Below are 23,946 nucleotides of genomic sequence, written 5' to 3'. Positions count from 1 at the left end.
CACGTACTCTGTGTAAAGTGGAGAAAGGGCTGCTATTTCTGCTAGAAAGCGTCTGGCAAACCCCTCGAAACAACCGTTTCGAATATAAACTGGGGGGGGTGGGAGGGCTTCAATTAATCATCATTTTCTTAGGGCTTTTTTTCCCCCTTGCAGATGCTGCCCTTCCTTCCTCAGCCATTTCAGACCCTGCTCGATTTCCAGGCGGGCAGCCCACCTACCCGCCACCGCCGCTTCCCCCTCTCCCTCCTCTGGCGCCGGGCCCGGCGGAGCAGCGGCGGCAGGGCACGAAGGGGCCGCTGTGCGTTCCCGCGCATCCCCGTGTCCCGCTGCTGTCCCGCCGGTGTTCCGGCAGCGCTGAGGCGGCGGCCCCGTCCCCACCCCCGCCCCGCCCCGCGGGCGGAGCCTGAGGAGGCCCCGCCCCCGCGCTGCCCCCGCCCCGGCGCCCATTGGCGCGCGGCGCATCCCCGTTAGCGCTCGCGGCGCGGTCTCGCGATGCTGGGGCCGCCGCCGCCATATTGTCGCTCTATTTTGATTCGGAGCGCAGCGAGCGCGGGGGGAGGGGGCCGGGAGCGGCGCGCGGCCCCAGCGGCGGCTCCGGCTGAGCGGGAGCGGCGCCGCCACAGCCACCGCACACACACCCTCACACACCCCCACCCCACCCCGCCCGCCGCCGCGGCAGCACGGACCCCCCTGCTCTCCTTCCTCCTACTCCTCCTTCCTCCTCCTACTCCTCCTCCCCCCCCGGAGCGGAACGGCGGCGGCGGGAGGCTGCGGAGAGGGTCGGGTCGGCGGGGTCTCCCCTGCCGGGCGGAGGCGGCGGCGGCGCTGGTGGCGGTAGTGGCGGCGGCTGCTGCCGTGGTGGTGGGGGAGGCGGCGGCGGAGGAGGAGGCGGAGGAGGAGGAGGAGAAGCGGCAGCAGGGTAAGGCTGACCCCGCCGATGCGGGCCTGGTGGCGGCTCCCCGGGCCGGTTTCCTCGTCCCATCCCCGGGGGGCTGCAGGGAGAGGCGCGGGGGACCGGCAGGGGCGGGGGCCCGGGGCTCCCGCGGCCGCTCTGCGCGCCCTGGACTGTGCTAGGGTGAGGAGGGCAGGGAAGGCCTGCGCGCGGGGAGGGAGCAGCCCCGGCACCCCGCTCGTGCCGGCGTGCCGGGGCGGGGTGGGAGAGCAGGGACGGGAAAGGAAGGGAAGCGACCGCGCAGCGGGGCGTTCAGCGAGAGATGGAAACTTCTTTTCCTTCGCGAGTCGCTGGAGCTTCCCGGCGCGGGGAGGGATCGGGGGGCTGCGGCTGCCCGGGGAGGGGCGGGAGCTGCCAGCGGGCTCGCCTGGCTGCTGGAGGGAGGGGGAGAGAGAGAGGGAGGGAGGGGCTGGCCCGGCGCCTGGCAGGTGACAGGTGTGAGTGCGCTGGGCGAGACTCCGCCATTTGAGGATGAGTACCCGAGTGTCTGAGGTGTGAGTTTTGGTGCTCCGTGCCTTTGCGGGGGCTGGCTGGGCTCGATTCCATATATAGTATATTTAGGACGTTGGTTTCTATTATTCGAGTCAATTTAATTGTCAAGTAGAAATTCTTGAAATGGTTCTGATAAGAGGGGGTTTGCAGAGAGGAGATGCATACTGTTTCTCATTTTCTTCCCTTTTTCTGGTTTCTGAGAGACATGGGAACGCTGTGCAGAGGTGTGTAGTACTCTGTCTCATTCATTGGAAGGCTCGTATGAAAAGTCTGAATGCTCAGTCCTGTTAGATGTAGCAAGGCCTTCAGGGTAGGAGCCTGGTGTTCTTTGTGCTGTGCCTGGTGGCTCGGCAGCGCCTGGTTTGTTCCCAAGACGTGTGGGTGTTCCTGTATTAATGATAGTAAGCACATACTTAAAAAAGGAATTCCAAAGGGATGCATCTTGGCAAGGAGTGGGTTTCAGGTGTGGTTTTCTAGTCATCATAAGTTTGGGATGTCTGATACAGACTGAATAAAGCAGTTTCTGGAGTTCACCTGTAGAACACTGAAAATGGTACTGCATATAAATTCCAATACTCTAACATATGCCTTCTAAACATCAGCGTAAGTCAGAGTCTTTCTCTTAGACTATTCAGATTAGTTCGTGTCCTAATTTTACCCACCAAAATGGTACTGTTCATGCACTACTTTATAAGGAGGGCTAATGATACTGTAGCAATAGCATTATATTCACAACTGGCCACAATTTGCTGAAATCAGGAATAAGTTTCAGCTTAGCTATTGATTTATCAGATAACTAGGCACTTATGTTTCACATACATATTTCAATTATTTGTTCCTTACCTATACTGTTGTAACGGGATTTTGTCAAACCCCAGAATTCTGATACCTGCTTTTGGCAAGAGGGAAGTTCCACTGACGCATTAGGAGAGACATGTCATAAGCTTCAGTGATTTCTGCTCTCTATTTTAAATGAAAATTTCAGTCATTTGTGGCTGTGATCCACATGTTAACCATGGGGATGCTTATCTGTAGATAGTACCTTGGTTTGTGCTGCAGCAGAATGGACCCTGAGTTGAGTCTCAATTTCTTGTAAAAAACTCAGGAGACCTGGGTGGTTTTTCTCATGTTGCTTCACAGGGGAGAGAGCCTGCAAAGGGGAGGAGGTAAGGAAGGTGGTTGGGGGAGTTACTCAGTCTGGGTCATTCCAATTTTGTGTTTAAGAGATGCTTGGTAAAGCTTCATCATCCCTATCATTACATGTGAGGGCAGTGCCATCTTGCTATGCTGTGCTATGCTACCCTTGCTTATGCCAGCTTTTCAAGACTTTGAAATGCAAAGCATTATCTTTCTCAATACAGGGGAAGTCAAAGGGTTCTACTATTTTCCTTTATATCTGCAGATACAATAATAGAATTCTTGAAAATTGGGCACTCTTCCTGTGACAGTGTCCTGGTAGAAACTTCTCTTTTCCACCAGTGACAGAACAGAAGATGATAGTGGTTTTCCTCACCATGACATTTTTTTGAAGGCCAAGGTCTTGTGTTGTTTTGTAATGGTTTTTGGTGTAATAGGTAACCAGTATGTTTTTTGAGCCTTGTAGAATTAAAGCTGTCATCTTTTGAAGAGATTATTCTCAGCAGACTTTTTTTTTTTTTTTTGCTAGGCAGCTTAAAGAACTATTGGCAAACTATTTCTTTGTGAGAGCGTACTTTGAAACATAAGACTAAGTTACTGTTCATCCCGTTGCAAGTGCCTCCTCTTTATCATGATCTCCATGGCTGGAAACACTGGAAGAAATAGGTTGATCAAATGTGACCTCAGGTTTATGAAATGACTGTAAATTTAGGACTGCGGGATCAGGCTGATCTTTTCTGAACTGCTGCAAGTGGAATGCTGAACGATGTTGCTGTTGGTGCTTTTACAGAAAACAGAACAAAAATTCCAGTGATTCGGAACTGGATTTTTTAAAAGCTGTATTCAAAACTCAAATATTTAAATGTTTGAAATGGAAGTTAACTTTTTTACCATGAATGTATACAGTGATTCAAGCTGGGTTTTTCTCACTTTAGTGGTGTAATAGGTTATCTCAACTGGGCAAGTGTGTGCTTTCTGTTTCAAGGAGGAGAAATGCTGCTGGATGCTCTAAGGTATCTTGAACCCTGCTTAGCAGCCTGGTCTGATTTGGATTCCACATATTTAAATGCAACTGTGAAAGCAAGAAAGCTGTCAGATTTACAATTGGATAATATTTTTTTATAAACTCTTCAATGTCATCAGGGGTTTTTCAGTATAATAGTTGTTTCAGTTTCACCCTCTCTTGAGAATGCTTACAAAAAAATCACTGGCATAATATTGATGCTTTCCCTGACAGAAGTTTTTGTGGACCTTTATCCTAATTATAGTAAAATTAGGGATTTATTTTTACTGAACGGATCAGCAAGCTCAACTTTCAATCAAGAAATTACTGCAAATGCTATACAGATGTTTACTGAGTTTTCTGGTTTGTGTTACACTGCCTTTAGGTGGTGTTCCTTAATTGGTAGTAATTGAATTCTAGTGAAACCAAGTGAAATAGCTTGACATAAGTAAAGTTAAAAGATCTGTGGGGTTTGTGTATAGTACCCCAATATTCTTGGAACATGACTGTTGCTGGATGAATGGCATCACTTGGGATGTTCTTGTTGCCATAGGTGCAATTAAATAGTTAATGTTTTTAGAATGTATTAGATTTTTTTTTCATTGGTTGCAGGAAGTCAAGCATAATTTGGTAATGTGCTAAATAAATTGTAAGTTAATACCTAGTCGGAGAATTTTACCAGAAGAAGATTTTTTTTTGTTTAAAATACGCATTATACTCTTAGAAAAATGCTATATGGAATCAATTTTTGTAGCAATATTCAAAATATGTAGTTCCTTTCTGTTCTGAGCACAGATGAAGATCAGATTTCATTGTCTTTAATGATGAGTGTTTTAAAACTCATTCAGATCCTGGTTGTACTATGAACAATTTTTCCGTTATTTAAAAATCTGTGTTTCAGCAGGGATTTAAACCTTGTGCTCCCTTTAGTGTTTAGCAAAGCATTAACTTAGGAATACTCCGTGGCAGAAGAAAACCGTAGGTTATATTTATGAGTTTTTAAAAAATAATCACCCAAGCAACCAGGACTGTGTACCTATTAGTCATGATATTGTTAGGTTTGCTAGAATTTACTAAAAATGGGACAAAGCCACTTTATATGCTCTCTACTTTGATGATTAACTTAAGGCAGATTAAAACTTAAATTCAAAGTATCTTATGCTTGTTCCAAAATTAATCAGATCTGGTGCTGTGTAGTGCTGGCTGGTGGGTGTTCTGGGGCTGCCAATGGAGAAGGCAGGATTCCACCTGCTTTTACTCTCATTGAAAGCATGAATTCAAGTTACTTTTTTCTACAAAGCTACCAGTTTTCACAAAATTTGTAGAATCCTTTTTATCTGTGAGATTTTATACATCCTTTAAAATGCACTTGAAATTGATCAGAGGGTGCAAATCCTTACTAAAAAGAAAAAAACCCACATAAATGCAATTTCTTTAAGAAACCTTAGTTAACCGGACATGCTAGAAAATAATTTTTCGCAGTTTAGGAGTTCAGAATCAGCTGTTCTTCTGTGGACAAGATGTTGAGATGCATCTATTCTTTGTGGTTTGGGTTTTTTTTTAAGAAATAATTGCTGGTTTTGTATATTTGTGTAGTGTATAAAGTGTCTTTAATTTGCTTTTCTAAAGTCACAAATCTTGAGCAATCATATTTCCCTTAATCTTGTATCTCAGTAAATTTTGAGCTCATCAAAATTTCGGCAAAGAAATTAGCCAAGGGGCAAGGTGTGAAAGATTTACATTATAATAATGTTGAACAAAAGTGAAACTTGTTAAAGTTGATGACTTCATTAAGATCATCTCTTTAGGGGAAAGTTTTGCATGAACTTAGCAGTTACCTGTACTTAGCTGCCAGTTGTCTGTGGGGTAAGAACCATGTATGATGTGCAGTACTCTTTTTTTCAGTCAGTAGTTAAAGGACATGAGAGGTTAAGTATATTGTGGCTAGTGCTTGAAGGAGAGTGGTAAGATAATAGGCATCTGGGATAGAGGTGGAATGTGATTAATTGGAACACCGGGGCATGGCTGAGACAGAAAAAAAATCTATGGGAAATGGGACTTTATTCATTTTGCTATTTATGGATCAGTGCCCTAAACAAAAATCTCATTAAAATAGGTTCTTAAGAAGATGAAGACTGAAAAAAAAAAGCGATGTTTGGTGATGTTGTTGCTTCCACTCGTTACAGAGCCTCTTGAGCTGTGCCTGCTCGTGTGTTTGTGTGGGTCTGATTCAACAGGAGTGCCCAGACTGACACAGTGCATGAAGCAGCATGGGACAAGAACGTGCATGAGTAAGGGAGGAGTTATATAAGTGCATAAGACATATATATGTTTTTTTCAAAATACATTATCAAAAGCATTATTTTATCATTACATCATGTATAGCTACAGTTTCTTTAGATAATGTGACTTACATGTTGGTTGCTTGCTGGTAGTATAACTCAGTCATCTCTCTGTGGGCTGTTGCATGCAGTGGTACGTGTGATGTACTCCCAGGTCTAACTAATTTATTTGTGAATGTGAGCCATGGTAGTATCAAATTGTTCTAGTAAGCCTGAAATTATTTGCTTTTTAATATAGATTTATTACAGACTGAAGATTTTATGGAATTTTTTGAGTCTTGAAATAAGTATTTGCCTGGTACGCCTCTATTTTGTCTGCAATGCTAGAAGAAATTGATAAGAAATCACTGGCAGATGAGAAATACTCTTTAACAGCAACCTTTTTATTTGCTGCAGCGTGTCTTTATTGTTCAAGAATGTGCTTTGCTGTTATCAGGTGTTTTCATAAGTTAGTTGTACAAAGATCAAGCATAAATATGTTTAGGGTATAACTCTTAGAGACTGTCAAAGCTAGGGTTTTAGAATGCATTTTTCAAAGGAAATCGCACTGTGTGTCAAATCTCTTGCTGATCCATCCATTTATCAATGTGTTCTCAGAATGTCTTTTTTAACAGGGTAAAGTAACTAAAAAAATACAGTAAGTTTCAAAATTTAACTACCCCACAGACACTAGTTACTGGTCTGGTGCCTCAGAAGCTGTCACTGACACGTACATTCAGATAAATAATTTCTTTTCCTGAAGTTGTTGGGGTTTTGGAAGTTGATTTCTGGTTTGTACTGAAGGCTAGAAATGCAGAAAAGTCTTTCCATGTGTAAGTTGTCAGCCTGATTTCCCTAGGTAGAAAAAAATGAACTGTTTCACCTATGTATAGGGAAAAAAGCACACAATTAAAAGAATATGTAAGTTGTACAGTGTGGTCTGTAATTGTAACTTTTGTCAATTCATTTTGTGTTTAAATTCTTAAGAACTGAAGTCTCCCCTTCCTGCATTCGTGCTGTGCTACAGATCTCTTTTTGCAGTACTCTCCTGTCTTTTTACAGCATTCATAGGTTTTTTTTTTGGTTTTTCTGTTTATTTTTTCTTTACTCTTTGACAAATCTGTGCCATGCAGAATTTGTCTCCGTCAACCACCTTTTTACTGACATCCTATCATATGTGTAGGTGAGCTAAAAAGAAGAAATATGTTCATTAATATCCTCTGCCTTTACCTTGCCTAGGCATGCTGATCTGTACTTTATAGCTGAAGCATTAGTGCCCTCTTGTTTACACTTTGTCATTCTTTTTTATTCTAATCGTTCTTGGATACTTTTCTTAAGAGATGCATTCAGCAGTTTGCATTTCATTCCCATTTTGTCTCTTCTTCAGAGTATCATTGCTAAGTTTGCCCCTGCTTCATTTAGGCTTTCCTGAGAGAGCGATACAAAAAAAAGGTCTTGAGTTCTGTACTTGGATTTCTTTCAGTTCATTCAAATGGTTCAAACTGTAACTTCCCATTTGTTGAACAAGCTTTTTTTTTTTTTTAAAGGGAATCGTAGGTTATTTTCCTTAAAGAGCCTTCTTAAGTCTAACAGCCTTAAGCCTGGGAACAGACAATCTCCAGGGGCTCAGGAAAAGTGTGCTTAAAAAGGCATTTTAGGTTGATAAGTGCAAAGCAGTAAAAATCTAGTGTCCTGCTCTCTTTTTGTTTTAAGTACTACTCTTGTCTTTGGTAAATGGGGATAAGATTATTTTGTATGCGTGTTACAAGCTGTGTATTTAAAACTGTCTTACTGGAATAACTGCCAATGCCAGATTATTATATTGTGTTGACTAGAGTTTAACCTGGATTAGACTCTTCCGTGCAAGGCAGTGTATAAATATTTATTAAATAAGTCTATCCTAGAAGAGTTTGCAGTCCCATGAATAGTAAGTTTGTTTACCTAGGTACATGTATTGGATTAGACAAAGACATTTAGCAAAGCATTTTTGTTACCTTTCATTTATTAGGTGTGTTAGTTCTCCAGTCATTTTTAAATTGTCCCAATTTTTAAAAATTAATTAAAACTGTCTTTGATAACTGTAATTCATTTAGTGGTGTTTTGACATGACTTTTAATATTTGTCTGGAAAATTCATAGAAGAGTTATAAAATGACTTGAGCTAGATCCTCATTAGCTTGTATTCATTGGTAGCTGTTGAGGGTAGAGGTCGATGTGTCAAAGCTGAGAGTCGAAGGTTATCACACATATATATCACACAAGTGTATCTGTGACACACTTGGGACTTCACTCAGATTGAGAACTTTTTATTTCTTTGGAGCATGAGTTGAATACAAGGAAAATTTAACCATAAGCAGTGTCTTAATAAATACAATTTGTTTTGTTGTGTATCTGAGTTAAGACTTAGTATGAATGTATGTGTAAAAAAGGTTGCTAAAGGATTCATTTTTGCACCTCTACAAAAAGCACATTTTGATCTTTCTTTTCCGTGCATAAAGGGCAACACTTTTTTTTGCTCCTCTTGCCAAATATCTGGTGAAGGAGAGTAAAATAAATTGTAAGCAGCAGGTGAAAACTGTCACTTGGATTGTGGAAATTCCTGTTCTTTCCAGTCTCTTGTGTCTAGCAGGTGATGAGTTAAGCAGCAAGGTTCAGAGAAAATACCCATTATTTGCTTTTTTTTTTCCCCTGCATGGGACTGAAAACCCCTGTGGTTTCCAGATCAAAAGGAAAATATAGTTTCTCCCAGTAGTGCTTTCATACATATACTGTGGAGGAAAAATACCAGTTTTACAATGTGGTATCTTCACTATTCTGATGATATTGATCTTGTCAAAGCTGGGAAAGGTACCAGCATGGCTGCATCATTTTGGATGAATGAAAGAGTGTCATCCTTCCATAATGCGGCAGTCTGCATACGGAGCTTGCTAGTGTGGTGCAGTTACATGTGCAGAATGGTGTTATTTCTCTGCAAGAGCTGCAACCTTGAGTGAGTAGTTTTGGCTTATTGATACAAAAATATGCCTGTGCTGCCGTGAAAGGAATGTTTTCGCTATTTTATCCATATATTTCTGTATAAATTAATTACTCTTGGAGTAATACAACAAAATGGCTTTGAGATAGGAGGTTTAGAGCAAAAAAATGGAAAAACATGAGTGTTTGTGAGCATCAGGGGCCACTGATATTTTGCTGTGACTGAACGGGGAAGATTGCTTTCACTGACACAAGCAGCTGGTCCCTTGTTCTGGTCTCATCTGTCTGTGAGCCAGGGCAGTTTATGTATGGGTGGTTAGAAAATTAATCAGATTGCTATTTAAATTAGGTGATCTTGTGGGGTGAGACCAACCCTGGGGTGCCAGGGAGCTGTTAGATCAGTTTGGTAGTCTCCTGTAACTTCACACTTAGGGGGTTGGTTTGTGCTACATCAGTGACAGGGCATGGATTTGCCATCCTTTCCCCGGAGTTCACTGGTGTGGTTTTAGTATGAGCCCACAAATAGGTTTTTCTGCAAAACTGAGATATGGTAGAAAAACCAGAAGAATAGATATATAGAAGAAATCAGAGTTCATTAAGCTGGTATTGTGGGTGATGAAAGTCCCTCATGAAACTGTAGACCTAAGAGTGGTCCTGTGACAGAGAAGCAGGAAGACCAGTTCAGGGAATTATCTCTACACACTGTGGCACTGCAGCTGTTCACAGAGTCACCAGCTGAAATACTGAAATGGTGTAAATTAAAAGCTAGCCTTTCAAAAAGTAGAACAGGAATTAGTTGAACTAACTTCACCACAGAACTGACGTATGTGGATTCTGCCACAGTGTAAAAGCTTCACTAGTGACCTGCCTGGATGAAAGGTGGTAACAGTAATTTTTCTCCTCTTATCTGGACATAATCAAGGTGTCTTAAATGCTTTCAGCAGCTGTATTTTAATTAGCTTTAAGTGATGGTGCCTGCAAGAATCCTAGCAGTCTTTGTCAATAAAAACGGCTAGTTTTTTCCAAGGTTTTCTGATCTTTAAATGCTGTAGTCCAGTTTTGCAGTGCAGTAGGAAATTCAGGTCCTATTGAAACTTGTGGAAGTGTGGCTAATAGATAAGTGCAATGAGTTATGTAAACTATGGAAAGAGAGATTGAGAGAATTGTTTAGAAAAGGTGCAGAACTTGTTGACTCTTGAGGAAAAGTGTGGTTAAAATAGGATAGCAAAGCAGATGTTTTGTAAAGATGTTCATGTTTCACCTGTGTACTACAAGGGAGCATTATTTGTGGCCCAGAGTTGGAGCCTTTTGTAACCTTTAATAGTTATAAGAGAAAACTAGTGAATCTCTTAAATTATAGTCTGCTATTCAAACATATCAATGAATATAAAGCTTCATTTAAAGATGAGTAAATAAAAACTAGTGTGTAGGTGTTCTCTTTCTTTCAGCTGCTGGTTTTGGATGGACTTCAGAACTCAACAGTAGTTGCTAATCTGGCCTGCACATTCAGATTCTAGGCTGGCAGATACTAACAACTTTTTCAAGCTAAAGTTTAGGCTGTGATTTCTTTCTGGTTTTCTTGGTTGTGTTTGTTATATTGGTTTTGTTTGATTTCTTACGGGTTTTGGTTGCCAGTAGTTCTGCTATGACAAGAGAGTATCTTAAAGTACCACCTAATGGTGTTACCAGAGTTGATGGAGCTACAGGCTTCCTTCCTGTTGAAACTGGCCAAAAGAACAGGCCAAACTGAAGCTTACGTTTCTTCAGTGCAGAGCCAGGGGCAGCTCTCTGGAATGTTTTTTCCACTCCCCATCAATGAGTGGGGAAATTCTTGCCAACACAAATGAGATTGAGACCTGCAACTTGCCTGAACGTAATACAGGTTATACTGAAAGGAATACTTCAGCTAGAAAAATAATCAGAGTTATACTAGCATGGGCTCTTGTTAGTTAAAAAGAAAGTTGTCTTCATGTTTGAAGTTTTAAGAGTCTGGGACAAAATAGTATTTCAGCATTGTCTGTGTGACTTCAGGCTGCTGCCTGTTTGTGATAAGGGCAAGTCATCACCGTACACCATTATATCAATGAATGCTGCAGAATGCCTACTCTATGCAGACTGTCAAAATTCACTGATTTCAAAAGCCCTTTCTCATTTTATGTTTTACTGTTGCTAGCTTCTCTGGCTGTTGCAGCTTTGTTTTCTGGTATATATGGATTGACTAGGATTTTAAATTGATTTAGGAGAAGCCTAGCAGTGCAGCTTTGTTTGCCTTGTGAACTTAAGAATTCATTGTCACTCGTTTGTCATGCTTTCTGAATCTCTTGTGAAAATGAAACTATATGTAATTGGAAGGAATAGTACTTAATTTGCTATTTATTTGTGGGCGAAAATGGTGGTGATATCACAAAATTAAGGCATGAGGGGTTTTTTTTATATCTTGATTCTTGCCAGTTCCTCTGAAAAGTCCCCATCTGCATTTTTTAATTATGCCTGCCTGTAACCAATGGCTTACTATTTTTGCAGGACAAGCATTAGAAAATTGGGATGAGTGAAAAATTGAATTCTTGTGAAATACAGAGCCAGATAATTACAAATCCTTTGCCTCTTTATCTGTGTGACACTGTTCACTTTATCTTTCAAAAGCTGGTCTACTTCTATTAACAGGCCTCTTATCTTTGTTGCAAATGCAAGAAATGCATTAGTATGTCAAAGCTGTGAAGAGCTATCTGGACTAGCAGAATTACCACCATGGACTTGTTTAATATTTATTTTTATGAATATTAAATTTAAGATTTAATTTAATATTTAATTTTATAAATATTATCTCAGCTCTCTTTAGTTTCCTGAAAATTCCCACTATCTGGCTGTATCTCTGGTGAGAAGATAAACACCAAGGTTTAACAGTTCTTCTTAGTTGTATGTACCTTTTATATTTTCAATTATTTTTTTCTTAATAAAAGGCTACCAGCTGATACAATGTCCAGAAAATACCGTGGCAAGTCAAAATCTGAGTAGAAATGGTTTATTTCTGCACTTTTCTTCTGCTTCTCTGTTTGCAGTTTACAGGAGAGCGCCTGGAATAGGGATCACACAAGGACAAAATCTTAGTTGCAAGTCCTCTGGATTTTTTTTTGGTGAATTTTAGTCTTGTGTAAATCTTACTGCTATTGTGAGAGTCTTTCTTCTTCCCAGGTGACATGACAAAGTGGAAGACCTTACAAGGCTAAAAGCTCTTTACTCACCTGGTGCCATGAGACATCTTTTCTGTTTTTTCTCAACTTCACTCTGTTACTTTCCTTGTCCACCTTTTTCAGAGCAGGTTACTTACAATTTCTTCCTTTTGAGTAGCTAGTTGTCTTGTTAGTATGCAGCTGTCGTCAGGGTTCTTGAAAGGATTTTTAGGTTAAGGTAGGAAAAAAGTAGATGGATGATAGGTTATTTTGTAAAAGGGCTAGTGGTCGTCTATTACAGGTTGTAACAGCAGGAAACAATAGGTACTGAGAAGCTGTGAACGCTGGAGACATTTCAGCTCTTCCCGGATTTCCTCTCCCCTTTCTTTTTTGATCTCCTTCTCCCAAATCCTGTGTGGAGTAAAATGCAGAAAAAAGGATCAGTGTTATTAGTCCCTTACATAACATCAAGTGCAGTGATCACATCTTTTTTTCTTTAACAAAAGGATGGAGAACAACTAGCACTCTTATATTCCTTGACAACAGTTCATAGTGAAACATGGGAAACCTAGAAAAAAATAGCAAATTTCAAAATTACATATTGTGAGTTCCTTGATCGTAAATCTGTATCTTATTGTAGAAGAAGGTAAGTATGGGAAACTAACTGGGAGCTAGAGGAATAGCTGCTTAGACATCTGTCTGTTACTTTTCTCTCTTTGTGCATCAAATAGGGCCTTGGAAGAAAAGCCATAGGAAAACCAAGTTGTATGGGCATCACCATGAGTATTTCTATTTGACTTGTGCCTATCAGTGTCTGTTACCTCATCTTGGTGTTGGTGGAGGGTTTTTCTCCAGGTTAATGGATGGATTTTTGTTTATTTTTGTCTACTGCTATGAATTTGGCAGAAAATAAGTGGAAACTAGAGGCATCCTCCCAAATATTGCAGTCGTGCTCTTGTGTTTGTCCTTATATGTGTTGGTTTGGGAACTAATAGAGAAGAAAGAGAAAACAACAACTAGTTTTCCATGACTACACTTCACCCTTTCTTTCCCCTTTTTCCTGGCAGCTGTCAAAAGTCCTCCACCATTACCCCTGGGATTTCTGCCAGTGCAGTTTCACAGGTGAAGATAACTGCAGATACAAAGTAAAGCTCTGTTAGCCTAAAACTATGGCAGCCCAGCTGCAAGTCTCTTCCTAATATGGACACCCTTTGTATCCAAGGGCCTCAATCGCCCCTCTAGAGAAGGCGATTGACAGAAAAGGGGAGTTCCGTGGCCATTCTTTTGTTTATGGTACTGTGTTAAATAGCTAAAGGTGTTTTAACTCTTGGTGGGAGGTTCTCTCTTGGTGTTGTCCTACCAGTCTTTCTGAAACTTCTCCACTGCCTCTCACTTCAGGTACCGCCTTTTGACACAGTTGTTTCCAGTTAGCTGCTACCAATTGAAGGAAGTGGTTTTCTATTACTTACCCTTTTGCATTGCTTCTCTAGCACTTGTATGTCTCCTCCTTCCTCTTATCCTATGGGCCTACATTGTTGCTTGTTTGTAACAGCTGCCAGAAGCAGCTTTGTGTGATTGGGCTAGGTTTTTAGATTTTTAAATGTTTATTCTAGTGCTAAGGTAATGTAAAATCAGAAAAGTCTGTTTTAGTGTTGAGTACAACCTTGATTTTTCTCCCCTCTCCAAGATTGTCCTTAGGAAATGTTAAGGGTGTGATCTGTAAATCAGTGTAAGTTGTCTCTTCTTCTTTCCCTGTGTTCACCTGGCTTTCATCTGACTCAAAGCTAAACTAGCAGAAAATTGCCACGACATTATTCCCTCTCCTGATTTTGCTCCATGAACTGGCATGCTGCAGAATCAGATGAGTGCCAGAACTGGGCACTCACAGGAGGGGAGGGAGAGGGGTAATGCATGCCTGGGAACAGGAGGAATGACAGTGGTAGTATTGAGTTGTTTTGGAACAGCATTTTAAGGAGTGCCTGAAATACCCAGCCTTACTGTCATTAAAACACTGTGAGTAAATGATATATTGGTAAACAAGTCAAGCCCTTGATTAAGATGAAAAAGGAATTTATTGTTTTGCCAGCCTGGCTTCCAGTACGTATTTACGCAAACACTGGACTTACCAGTGGCACCTCTCCCATCAATTAAGGAAATTGTTTGAGCTTTGTAAAGAGTGGAGGAATGGAAAAGAAAATACTGAGCCAGCCCAGAAGTAAAGGAAAGTGTTCAATGAACCCAGAAGTAAAAGTGTGTGTAAGACACAATCCTCTGTGCTCTGTGACCAGGAGAGAATACCGTGAGGGTTGCTGGGAAATTAAATCAAATCTCAAAGTTCATGAAATAAACTGAGATGTTTCTCAGGGTGACTCATGCAGCGTAAATGAGAAGGAAGTAGAAGTTGCCCTATAGTTACTTGGTTTGTGAATAGGGAACAGGAGGGACTTTGGAGCTCATGGTACTTGGGTGCTTAGTTATCTAACTAGATATTCCCTGGCCCAGCTGCTTCAGACCTTCCATTCTGCTTGCATCTGTTTGTGTGGGAAGTAGGATTATGGGTCTTTCTAAGCAGTACCCAAGTGTTTGATAGTGGGCGCACATTTTACTGTTTTGACTCTTGGTAGTGATAGGTGATATCATCATACTATGAAAGGTGGAAGTGTTTAGAAAATGATCGTTGTACTTCCAAAGAGTGGGTGGATATTTTTCTTTGCTCATTAGCCTCTTTCCACCTACCCACCTCTATGGAATGGGAGTTAACAATAAGAGATTTTAACATTTTGGAGTGTGCAGGACAAGGTATTAGTGGTTATGCCTGAGAAGAGTGAAAGAGTTACATTTGATGCTGCCTTGAGGCTTGTCCTACTGTCCCAGTTTCAAGTGGAATTGCAAAAACTTTGAAGCATGGCAAAATGACATAAGAATAGTTTACTTTGGATTAGAAGCCTAGCAAAAAAATTCAAGGAATTTTCTTTAATAATTGTAGCCGTTTTCTCAGGAAAATATGGGTAAAATGAAGTACAGCAATGCGCAGAAGATCTGTTCTATTCTATCATCAAGTATATCTTTTAATTGTATGTTTGGTTATTACTGTATCTTTGATCTTGCTGTTCTCAGATGACCCCCATGAATAAACTCCTGGGTGGAAATGTCCCCAAATCCTTAAAATAACCAAAGCTGTTTGCCTCTGTTAGAACAAACCTACTTTATATGTCATTAAAGTAAGAGAAGCATATGACTGATTGCATTAGCCAATCATTTTCTACGTAATCAAAAATTTTGCCTTAGCAAAAAAACTAATTTTCTTTGACTTCTGCCTTTCAGTTTGATAAAAAATTTAAATTGTGACACGTATAACAATTTTTTGTGGTTTACTTTAACTGATGTATGAAACATTTTAGTATACTGACTTTATTTTCTGGATTGAAGTGTAGTTATGAGCCTTTTGAAATGGTTATTATCTGTAATGAAAAATTTTAATTGAAGCTGCTCTTGAGCAAAGGGAAATATGGTCTGTGTGAATGGTGTAAAGACAGACTTTTCTTTGAAAAGCTGGAGAACCTAATTTTCTGCCTGGATATTCTGAACAAACTGGTTTTCGATTAGGCTTAAATAATTCATTGGATATCTTTTATGGTTAGATTCACATCTTATGACAGTTCCAATTCAAAGTTCTTTCTTCACTTTTTAAATGAGTGAAAGGAATTGGTAGATTCTTGACACTGGTATTTTAACTTTTTTTTTTTTTTTTTTTTTTTTTTTTTTTTTTTAAGAAGCCTGATTGGCACAGATGTTCATAAGGAAGGAGTTTTTTGATTTCTTTCATTTTTCTTCAGCAGTTAGGGATAGTGATATTATAAGTACCTTTGCTCTGTTAAGGGACCATGTTTATAGCTTTCAGGTATTTGGTTTTTGCCTTTAATGTCACGCATAAAAAGCAGGCATTCGCTTTTATTTGAGTAAACAGCAAGTGAGGAGCATGAGTCTGTGTGTGCATTGGGGAGTGTTCTCTGATAATCTGTTCTGAAATTTTTATTCCTCTTTTCTTGGTTAGGATCATGTTTACTTTTTTCTTGACAAAAATGGGACTTCCTTGTTGTTATTATCCCCTACATGTTAAATGCATCGTACAGCTTCATGTAGGTAGCAGTTTTCTCCTGGCAGCTCAGTCGCATCTTTCTTGGTCCTAAAGAATGAAATTTAGGATGTTGGAAATGCTGGAATTAGAGGGGGAGAGCCTGAGCTTTGAGTCTTGTTATGCTGGTGTTGTATGTTTTGCGGTAGATAAAAGTTTTATCAGAGAAGGCAGTAAAACTTACCTTTCAAGAGCAGATGTAATTGCCAAGAACTGGATCAACAAGTCATTGTAGGCAGGCATATGGACTTTTAAATAGAGAATGTTGTAGTTTTATACAATCCTTTGTAGAGTTTGTATCAATGTAAGTTAAAGGAATACGACAGATGCAGTCAAAGACTGGAGAGGGACAGATGATGCCTACTGGAAATGAAGATCTGCAGTTTAAACTGGGTATCTGCTGTGTGAGATTTTTTTTCTCATTAGTGGGGTGTTTCTCAGGACCTTTCTCCTCCTTTCTTTATATACCTGAGTGTCCTACAAGGGAATCCGCACTGTGCTCTTTCTATACCTGTTTTTAACATTTTCTTCCAGCCTACAGTGCCAGACCTATTTCAGACTACATCTTTACCTGGTTTGGTCTTGCTGACTGTGGCAAGATTGCTCTTTAATGGATGAGAGATTAGACAAAAAGGGATGTAGGGTGATTAGAGTGTTGGTTTCTAAATATATTTTTTTGTTCACTGGTAGGATGTACATGAAGAGATGACAGGAATAAGTGGGAAAAGAAGCATTCTGCCAACTCCAGTGGTTCTGCAGTGAGCTGCCTAGTGCTGCCCAGTCCTGAAGATAGAATTTGAATATTCTTAAAACACAATCTTCTGTCCTTCAGGGCTGAAGAACACAGCTGACATAACTGCTGATTATTTTGAATGAAACAAAGTGTAAGAAAGGAAAAGAAATTGTACTGATAAGAATTCCTCTCTTTCTTCTTTCAGATTTTCTTCTGAAGTCTTTCAGAAAACGAGAGCCGATTTATAGATGGTCATCTGTATTGATGACTGTTTCTTACTTTTAAAACTGACATTCCGAACACTTCCAGTCAGCTTCATGCTGCTGATGACTACAATTAATGTAAAATGACATTTGTTGTAAAGTTAAAAACGTAAAACTACCCAGCTGAAAATTTCGTGTTCTGAAGGGTTTTCACAATTGAGTGATGAAATGCAGACCTAAGCTAATGCATCGCCATGGCACTCTGGTGCTAAGCTTGAAGCTGTTATCTTTATGAATTACCTGTACAGCTCAGTTACTTTGTTCATGCTTCCTGCCTTACTTCACTTGCAACTTCAGAGGACTTAATTCAAATTTAGTGGTCAGATAAATTGGTTTTCTGTTCTTTTACCTGACTGATGGGCATTAACACAGTTGCTAACAGTGGAGTAGTTTGTTTCAACTTCTTGGAGATTCATTGGAAGTTTGAAATCAAATATATGTGATCTTTACTTCATATTAATTCAGTACTTCAGACTATATATTTTCATTGCAAAGTGATGCAAGACCAAGAATTCTAGAAGGTACCTAAAGTCAGCGAGGAGTTTTACTTTCAAAGGCCCCAGGTGTCTTTAAACATGTGTGTGAAAGTGGTGGACTTTGAGAAACCAACTTTTATGGTTTCTGTAAGCAACATTGGTATGGTTAGTTTTGTTGATGATAACAGTAGGTGGCTTTACTTATAACTAGCAACATGGTAGTTGGCTCTGGGAGTTCAGCAGTCATTCTCCTTGTTGTCACTGGAAGTAATACAGTACCAGTCTAAGAATTCCCTCCTGTTAACAAATGAAGTGTATCTTCCCCTACACGTGGGCTTGTACTGGCACTTCTCAGGTCCCTCTTCTAACCAGCTCCATTTGCTATAGACAAACTCAGGCTGCCCATTACCTGCCAGATAATCACTTTTTGATCACCTAGCAAATGGACTTCCCCTTCTCAAGTGTCCAGTGAGCAGAAGATCCAGAGAAGTTTTTGTGGTGGAGAAAGGAGAGTAAAGCTCTTCCGGCAGGTGGCAGCAGCAGCCTGTTGAGCCTGGCTGTGTGAGCTTGGCAGTGTGAGGGCATGGAAAAATGACTGGTATATGATAAACAGATGAAGAAACTTCACTGGTAGAAGGTAATGTGCTGGCTTTTAATAGATAATGTCCTGCTAAACAATTTTTCTCAGACATTTGCACAAAAAGTTGCGGTCTAGGACACTGGCCAAAAGAGCTCTGGAGTGGTGTTTAGAAAGGAACCCCTCTGAGTGACAGCAGGCTGCTATTGTTTGCTTAGCTAGTCATTGTAGGATCTTCTGAGAAGGTAGATTAGTTTAGGCCCATCTGTGTTACCATAATGGTACAGTACGACTTATGTAAGGGGAGATGCGCATTTTTAAATGAAGCCATTTACTTTTTGTGCAAGATAAACAGGTAGTACTTGTGTTGGGTGATGTATTTGGTCACATCAAAATTTATGACTCTTTATCAGAGTAGTACAAGACTAGGTAAGGTAGAACAAGTACCTTAATAAAGTATGTTTGTGGGCTCCCACAGGCTACAGTTTGACCATGATTTTATCAAAATTTATATGTAACAACAGTGCAGTGAAACCTGACCCCTGAAGAGGTGTGTTCAGACCAGATGCAAAGCCAGACTGCTGTCTCAGGACTTCAGTGTGGTGTTTCCTTCGTGATATGGGCTACTGTAGTTATACCACAGGATGATCAGTAGTTTGGGGTCATTTGGGCCAGGTCTGACAAATGCACTGTTCATCATTCTTTTGTTTCTCTTAATTGCTGAAGAAGTGCATGCTTCTAGCTAGTTTTTATTTGAATCGATTTGGGTGCACAACCTTATCACCTGGGAGGGGATAAGCAGTAGAACAAGAGGCAAAGGGCAGAAACTGATGCACAGGAAATTCCACCTGAACATAAGGAAGAACTTCACTGCGCAGGTGGCTGAGCACTGGAATGGATTGCCCAGAGAGGATGTGGAGTCTCCCTCCTGGTGATATTCAAGAACCATCTGGATGCAGTCCTGTGCCATGTGCTCTAGTATGGTCCTACCTGACCAGGGAGGTTGGACCAGGGAGGTTGAACCAGGTGACCCACTGTGGTCCTCCCAGCCTGACTGATTCTGTGCTAAGTTGTATTCAGGCAAGAGGGGAATTCTAGCTTCTTAATTAAGCCTGTGTCAGTGTTTGACACTATATTCATTCCCGCTTGAGGTTTGGTTTTGTTGTTGTTTTTTTCAAAGTAGTGCAGAGTCAGCAGGCTTTCATGTATTATTGTTACTGGTTTGCCATATTGTAGTATCTTTTGGGAGGTAAATAAAGAATCAAAATACTAAACAAGGTCTGTTCCTCATGACCCATCTCTAAGAAGTACCCTCTGCCCAGCCATGACTGGAAAGAGTATGATGTATACTTGGTGTTAAAAAATCTTCCAAATCAGTATTATGAGGCTCATTCTTCAAATACAGTATTTCTTATCAAAAATTCTGAGCTGTACTTTGAATTATATCTGATGCTAAACATCTGAAGTTAACAGGTGAAGAAAAATACATTTATTCCTTATTCTCTAAGTTAATAGTGTTAAAAGTGTCTCATGAATGCTTTGAAGCAAATTCATAGAAAGAAGCTACAAAAGTTGGACATAGCTGTTTGATATATGTTCAATTTAAATGTTTGGAATAGTACATTAAATTTATTGACTTTTCTGATATGTTTTCAGAAAATTGCCTAAGAGTGATGTATGTGTGAATCAGATATAAACTGAAATAATAGAATGTTCCCAGCATTAGTAGTTTTTTCCTTTTAAGAAAAAGTAAAAGCATACTTTCTTTCAATATTAACTGCAGTACTCTCACAAACTGTGCTCTAACCAGCAGGAAGTAGAAGGTTATGTGCCAGAGGTGCTTCTTTTGAGTGTGACTGAGACACGTGTGCTCCCTATGTGTGTGTGTAGTATGGCTCCATGCCATTCTAACATGATATAAACCAGCTTCTGTCTGGAAGCTTTATCCATGTAGTCAAAAACCTGAGTATTTGTATGCCAGTAGCTCGTCCCCAAGATAGAAAATGCTTATATCAATAGAGCACAGCCAACAAGGGTTCATCCCTTTTCATGGCCTTGTAGACATATTTTTGAATAAACTTGGAGTAAAGTAGATCACTAACAGAAAGAAAATCTTGTCTTATTGCTGCTGAAGCTTCAAATCTTACCAAGAAGCTAGGGTGTAGCCCTTGCACAGATAGGATAGCCAGTATTATGTGATGAGTTGTATTGTTTTAGTCTTGTTACTTTATCAAAGCACAGAAAATTTGCTTCCATACAAAGTTGCTGTAAACAGTTGTTACCATCATAGTTAACAGTTAATTTTCCCCTCCTTTTTCATTGCCTAGGATTTGTTAAGAGGACAGATGCAGTTACATTTTGCCCCTTTGTCTGAAGGATAGAGATCCAGTGTCAAGTTTTGTGTTTGAAATAAACAGAGGATGTCTGTTTATTTCAAACACAAAAATTTGTGAGAAGTGTGAAAGAAACAGTAAATTATAAGATACACTTCTGCCACAGACAGGAAATTATGGTGGTGAGGGAGTGGGGGGGAGGCAGTTTGAAACTTCTGTTTTAAATGAGTTTCTAAGAGAATTTCTTGTAGCCCTTGCATAGAATTTCCTGAAAAGTGGGTGGAAACCTCGTTTTTTTTTTTCTTTTTTTTTTAAACATGCTTGTGAGGTAGTAGTTAGTATTCCCTTTTATTCTGCAGTAGTTGGATAATGCACTTAATCAGGGAATGCCAAAACATTTAAGGACCAAGAGTGTAGTTTCATGAGCATTTCTTTCCACGTCAGCTCTGACATGGGCTGCCCTGACCTTAGCTTCTTACTCCTGCCTTGTCCCTCAGTTGTGCTGGTATAACTAGTTAATGTGCCAGGTGGCTTTACAGCAAAGTAGATTGTGGAATTTACCATCAGAAAAATATTATTTTTAACCTGGATCGATTCCCTGACCGGCCTCTCTGCTCAGCTGCACAAACAGTTGTGCCAGCACAGCTGAGGAATGAGGACTGCTTAAGCTGGTACTGCAGTGGAAAAAGTGTTGTGAAACTATAGCTTAATCTGTGTATTCTAGGTACAGTTGTACTATGCTGGCAAAATGTTCCTCACATAGATACAGCTTTTATTAGCACAGTTTGATTGTGGAACAGAGAAAAGGATAATTGTGGATTTTGCTCTGATATATTTATATTGTCAAAATAAGTCTATAAAACCTGTCTTGACAGTTCTGTGTAAAATTTATTGTTCTTTACATAAACTGATTTGAACTACTATGGATCATTAGAAAATTGAAGAACTGTGAAATCAAGACATCCTTTGTTTATTTATGCTGTCTACTTAGAATATATGTAATGCTGAGGTAGTTGCTTCCATCTTCAACCATGTCGGTGTTCCTGCAGTTCATTCAGCCTTTATTTTTGAAGGTGAAAGCAACGGAAAGTCTTGCAAGAAATGAAATTCACTGGTTTTTTAGTAGATACGATAAGAAACTAAATGATCTGAAGAAGAGATTTAAGATTTCAGGAGATAATATGCAATTTTTTAATAATTCCTTCTTTTGTAGCTATGGGTCTTTGCTGAATCTATGTAGCTATGGGTCCCCTTGGGAAAGAAAGCATAAAAATGCTTTCATTCTTTGTCCTGAAACTTTAGCTCTCCTATTGCTTGTCAAATGTCCTGTACACAGACAATTAGATTCTTTAATTTCTTTTCTGATTGGATTTCTCTATCGTTTTAGATGTCAGCTTCAGTTCTCAGTCTCATGCTATTTATTGGGTGTGGGGAAAGGCAAGTATTCTCCCTTACTCGGGCTAGTTAGTTAGAATTTTGTGATGCTTTGCTTTTAAATTTTGTAATTCTGCATATTGGTATGCATATTATACAGCGTTGAATAATTAAGAGCTGATATTACATTTCTTTTTATTCAGGTATCATTCTGCTAAGGTGGGCTTCCTTCAGTCATATGTGCCTAACAGTATATTTCTAGAATTTTTTTTAAAATGCTGCAGTATTTCATGGTTTTTGCTGTCTAAGTTGGTAAATATCTAAGCTTTTGTGTGGCTGTGAAACAGTTTCATTTATTTCATTTGGTAATGAGTCTCTGGAATGCCTTCTACGCAATTCAGTTTCCAAATATCCGTCTGGCATGGACTTAAATACATGCACAATGAGAAATCTTAGGTTTTGAAACAAACTAGTATTCTAAATGCTTTTGTTCAGCTTTACTTATCATGTAATGTTAAAGTCGAACAATTACAAATCAGTTGAGAAATGTAAAGTAGTGTTACAGTAGAAATTTGTGCTTTGTGTATTCCTTTAAGGGTTCACTATTCCTATGGCAACAACTGGAAAGAGCTTTTTCTAATTATGCAAAGTTTAAGGTTTCATTAAAATGGAGGGGGGGAAAAAGCAGCTCCTAAACTACTACGTTTTGTGGCTTGGAAAGGAAGCACAAATCTGTTCTTTGTAGACAGTTTTTTTGCTGACTGTTTGTAGCTTTCCTATGCACTGAAGAGAAATTTTAATATAAGAGTAAGCTTACTGATCTGTGCAAGAGTGAAATTGTTACAGTCACTGATATTTGAGAAAGTTCTGCAGTAGTTGGGAAGCTGTAAAGACAACTTGTGCAGAATTTCCTCTGATATTGGAAAAAGGAATATGGGCAATGCATTTCACTGTAATTAATAGTGGTTTCGTTTGCTGCATCTGTAAGAAATCTATTTCTAACGTCCGGTGTTGTTTGTAATGGAATTTTCTTTATAGAATTTTAAGTTATGGGAAGAGCTGTCTTTTGTCTCTTATAAATCGAGAAACAAGGAATACTTTTCTTAAAAGGCAAGTTACACATATTGCAGAGTTTAAGTAATTAATTGTTACATTAGCTTTTACTATGAAATGTTATAGTGAGTAGAATGTGTTTTTATTCTACTATTACACATATTAATTTTACTATTAACTCATGCATAGAGGCATTTCATAATTCCTCATTCTAAGTTCATATAACTGAAATGGCAGTGTTCACAGTAGGTTTTATTGTTCTAGAATATGTTGATACGATACAAAGCCTCTCAGGTTGGTGGTATTGGTGGCATTTAGGGTTTTTTTGACTGAGCTATCAATCCTGTTAGGACTCACTGCTGATAAAAAGGGATTGATTTTACTATAGCTGAAACAATGAAGGAAGTGAAAATATTTCAGAATATATTTTAACATCATGAGGTTAAATGGCTCTAGATTTATTAGTTTATTTATTATGACCAATGTTGTATTATGACAAATTCAGTGCGTTCTTTGAAAGACTGAAATCAGTCATGCATTCTAAACGTATCTTAACTCTCATTGATATAAAAGAGCACCGTATGGTCAAAATTCTTGCTGTGATGTCTCTGAAAATTTGTCTCAGTGTGATTTAGTTGGTTACTGTCACACCTAAATTGCTGTATATGTCCTCTGTGCCTCCCAGTGGAATGGGTAAGATGTGTTGGTCAGTGTCATTAGAACTACTGCATAATAATAGTGCGGGAGAGGCCTCATCAGTGGTCCAATCACTGAGGGAACTGCTTTTTTAAGATGTGCGTAAGAGTACCTTGACAGTGTCAAAATAAGGATGCAACATTTCCAGTGACAGATCACTGACTTTTTTTACAGCTTGAACATAGCTTTTAGGGTAAGGTAGGAGGACATTTAAGCTGTTGTTCTGAGGACTTCTTGTGTAATGACCAAAAGGGATTCT

This window comes from Coloeus monedula, assembly GCF_965178545.1.
Source record: "Coloeus monedula genome assembly, chromosome: 2".
In the NCBI taxonomy this organism is placed as follows: Eukaryota; Metazoa; Chordata; class Aves; order Passeriformes; family Corvidae; genus Coloeus; species Coloeus monedula.
The sequence above is the reverse complement of the archived record's forward strand: the minus strand, read 5'-3'. Positions refer to the sequence as shown.